The sequence below is a fragment of the Ovis aries genome, chromosome 3 (genome assembly GCF_016772045.2).
Source record: "Ovis aries strain OAR_USU_Benz2616 breed Rambouillet chromosome 3, ARS-UI_Ramb_v3.0, whole genome shotgun sequence".
Classification (NCBI taxonomy): Eukaryota; Metazoa; Chordata; class Mammalia; order Artiodactyla; family Bovidae; genus Ovis; species Ovis aries.
In genome coordinates this window covers 18,515,025-18,519,038 of record NC_056056.1, presented here as the reverse complement: position 1 = coordinate 18,519,038, position 4,014 = coordinate 18,515,025, and the positions used below count along the sequence as shown (strand labels likewise).

The following is a 4,014-nucleotide window of genomic DNA, read 5'->3' as shown; positions in this document are numbered from 1 at the left end:
GTGTGTTCAGTCTCTTCAATCATGTCCAACTCTTTGCCATCCCCTGGACTAGAGCCCACAAGTCCCCTCTGTCCATGGGATTTCCCAGGTGAGAATACTGGAGTGGGTTGTAATTTCCTTCTCCAGGGGATCTTCCTGACCCAGGGATCAAACCCAGGTCTCCTGCATTGCAGGCAGATTCTTTGCCACTAAGCCACCTGTCTGTATGGCCCCACTGGGCAATGGGAAGCCCCATTGCTTCGGCTATGCAAGGACAAACAGAAACTAAGAGTCTTAATTCTCCCTGCTGCAAAGGGGAGATTTCTCTTCTCTCCTTTTTCTCAGAGTATTTAGTTTAGAAAATGGGGATGTACTTTCTCAACTCTTTAAAATGTATTCCTGTGAATACATTAGTCTTTTGTTAGCTGGCCTTGTTTTTCGTCTTAAAAATTTTTTTTTAAGCTTTTTGACTCAGGAATGCTTTCTCAAGAACCTGAGAGACATCTCTTAAAAGGCAAACATTTTGAGAACCACCTTTTTGAAATTCAAGCATCAAAAGAAGTGGTTTCCTATCACCTCTACTTCAAGAAATAAAATGCCTCCAAAAAAGGTAAGAAAAAATCATTTGGAAAATTAAAAAGCCAACCAACCAAACAAATAAGTAAAGGTGGAATCTGGGGGGAAACAAAAGAGGAAGTTCCCCTCCCTTCCAGTTCCTGGGGTGGGGGGAGGGAGGAGCCTCACTTTGGTGAGTGCTTTGCCCCAGTTTGCAAAATGACCTGCTGTCATACAGACAGAAGTCGGTTTTCCACTGGATAACTCCAGCTACAGGTAAAGTTGGGGTGAACTCTGTGTGACCAGTGGTACTGTCAGATCACAGAGCTGCAGGACTAGTTAGTGTTTACCTTGAGAACATGCCCCAAAGGTGCTCTTTCTGCTTGGTGTGGGAGGTAGAGAGATTCCTTCTGTTTCTGCATTTTTTCAGCGGGTCAATTGCCTCTGAGGCACCTCACATTCTAGTTCGAGGCTTGTTCAATAATAAGAATGTTTTCTTTTTCTGCCACCAACGTGGAGAGGATTTCTGGGTTGGGAGAAGATTCTGTTTCTGTTTCCTTAAGATCTCCCACCGGAGGTGACCAGCTTGGGGGTCACCGCCTGTGAGGACCACATGAGCCTGGAAAGGATGCGCTGTGGGGCTATGTGCAGGGTTTAGAGGGAGGAGGGCTTTGTCCCCAGCCCCCACCCACACCTGGTCCAATGGCGTCGAGTCAAGGTTGCCTGAGTGCAGAGAGGGTCATGATTTCCTCCAAAGGGAGGGGCCGGGCAGGGGTCAGTGACAGGTGTGGGGCTCAGGGGAGGTCGGCCAGCCCGCACCCGGACAAGGCTGGTCAGAACAGGAGCAAAGCCAGTCTAGAAGCAGAGGTTGGAGTAAGGAGATGTGACGTGGAGTGAGAGCGGTGCCAGCACACGTAGGCCTTTTTGTTTGCTTTTAAAGGAGTAAAAATATTAGAGTAGGTTTGGTTTGGCTCCTAAGATTACCGTAAACTAACAACTGGTGTTTCCTCATTTGGTCCTGCTGCCTCGTAGGTATTTGCTTAGGAGTAGCACCACCATGGTGTCACACCATCAGCAGAGAGGAACACGCTGGAGCCCTGCAGAGTAGTGGATCTAGGGCGTGGACCGCGGAGAACACGGAATCTTCATGTTGAGGGACACCCAGGGAACCATCCAGCCGTGGCATCCCCCATGAAACATGGATTCCCTTGTCAACATCCTGTCCCTTTTGTCACCTACTTTTTGCTTCAGATTTCTTTGTGGCAAAGAATTCCAAATGATGGTAACAATGACTGTTTCCAGTGAATGTTGTAACATTCTTTAAATTCTTTTTCTAATATCGCTAGAAAGTTGAGCAAGTGAACAATTAGGAAATGTTGCCAAGGTCAAGATGAAATTAGACAAAAAACTATTTATAATAAAATTAGTGCTTTGCTGCCTGGATAAGGAAACCGGATCTGTTTTGTTTAAATACACTGAACTAGAGCAAACACTGATCAGCCATAGTGTAGCATAATGAGGCAGATATGTTATATTAATATACTCCTTTAACTATGAGAAGTGATAGAATATTTGACAGAAAAGGTACAACCTCACCAAGCTAAATCTACTGAAGAAAGCCTCAATAAAAATATCTGAATCAATGAAAATTAACCCTGACAACACAACTATAGCTCCTGAAGCAACAGAACTCTTTAAAGCAGCCTTGAATGAATTGATAGCAACTACTATTATAAAAGGGGAAAAAGAGAAAAGAAAGATTGTTGCAAAAGAATGCTCTGTACCTCTGAGAGTCTGCCTAGTGCTATAAATGTTTGCAGAGAAACCCAAGACATTGGGGGAGTTGTCTGGAACAGAACTATTGCAGCAAAGACACAGTGGGGGCTGATAACACACCCGCAGAGAGAACCCGAACACGGCTAAATTATAGGAACAGATGATAAGGATGCCAGCGGAATGAACCACCCTAGATAATGAAATAAGATCCAACACAGCAATAATATTGGTACCCAAGAAACCAGACACTGCAATTACACAATACTGTAAAGCAATTATCCTCCAATTAAAAAATAAGTAAATTAAAAAAAAGAAATTATTAGAGAAGATATTCCTGACATGAAAGCCTGTTTACTTGTGGCTCTTGAGAGGGGTGTTTTCACAAGGGACAGAGGAAGCAGAGACATTGTTCTGAGAGGGTGGAGGGCTAGACTGAGAAATTAATTTACCTTCCAGAACTGTGTCAGCTAATTTCCTGTGTCTAAAGTTAATGTCCTGATTAGAAAAGACTGGGCGTTCTGGCAGATGGACTGGGGCTCTCTGTGTACATGGATGAGGTATGGGGTCCCTATCTGCCTGCACCTCTGTCGTTTTTGCCAGCTGGAGTTGGGATGCAGCCTGAGGCTATAGAGAGGCATAGTTCTCAGCTATTGTAACTTGCGAGTCCCCATCTGTGTGCTGAGGCCAACACTGACTGTTAAGAGGAGGAGAAAGTTGCTAACTGATCTTGGGCAAAGACAGTTAAGTAAGAGGAGCCATGAAAACATGGTTGAATGCTGTTACTTCAGTTTCTAAGAAGCCTAATAAACACCACAATAATCATCAACCATAATACTTGTTTGGTCTTTGCTGTTTTCCATGTCAAAGTGTTTTATGGGCTCCTATTACAAATGACTGGATGTGAGTGCTCTTATTATTACCATTTATAGACTTGGACACAGATTCAGTTGAAACTTGTGCAACAACTCAACACTGGGAAGAGCCAAGATTTCAACTCAGGTCAGTCTGACTTCAGAGCCTACACTCTTACCCATCTCACAGTTCAGCCCACAGACTTGTAGGCTTTGGAGGAGCTGAGGTCAATGAGATTAAACCACTATCTCTGCTCACAGTCGACTCTCCCCCAGAGGAAACTGGCAGACATCTCACTCTGGTTCTCCAGGATTTATCTCCAGAAAGGCAGTTCTCAGCAGAAAAGATAATCCAGTCCTGGTGATGAGAGACTCATGCTTGCTTTAAGAGAGAATCTCAGCTTCTGTCGCTATTGTCAGACCCAGCTATAAAGTGGAACAGCTTTGCTAAGGATATGGCATGGGCTCATGTACACACACACAACCACACACACACACACACACACCCTCAGGTGCATTTTCCCAGCCAAAGGTACTTCTTTATAATGCTCCTCTCAGATGTGCTATTTAAGTAAGAGGCAAATATTTTCAGTGGTCAAAGCTGATCAAGAAATCCACTCCACTGCCAGGGAAAGGAAGATCAACAAACTCATGGTCGGGGGATTTCTGCCCAAACTAAAGCCTTGCCTGTGGTGTTGCTAAATGTCCTTTCCCCCATGGTCACCCTCTCTTCTCTAGAAAGGAGTACTTTTTATTATCTTCTTTTTCCTTCCTCTATGCTGTACTTTAAACAGTCAGCAAAAACAAGACCGGGAGCTGACTGTGGCTCAGATCATGAACTCCTTATTGCCAA

At 44.4% G+C, this 4,014-nt stretch overlaps 1 long non-coding RNA gene across 1 annotated transcript; it reads left to right on the top strand.

The window, feature by feature from the left end:
* Positions 1 to 731: 731 nt before the first annotated feature.
* LOC114114136 (uncharacterized) lies at positions 732 to 1,985 on the top strand. The gene is made up of 2 exons (XR_003588976.3): positions 732 to 810; positions 1,567 to 1,985. It is a non-coding gene; the product is annotated as an uncharacterized LOC114114136 (long non-coding RNA).
* The last annotated feature ends 2,029 nt before the right edge of the window (positions 1,986 to 4,014 follow it).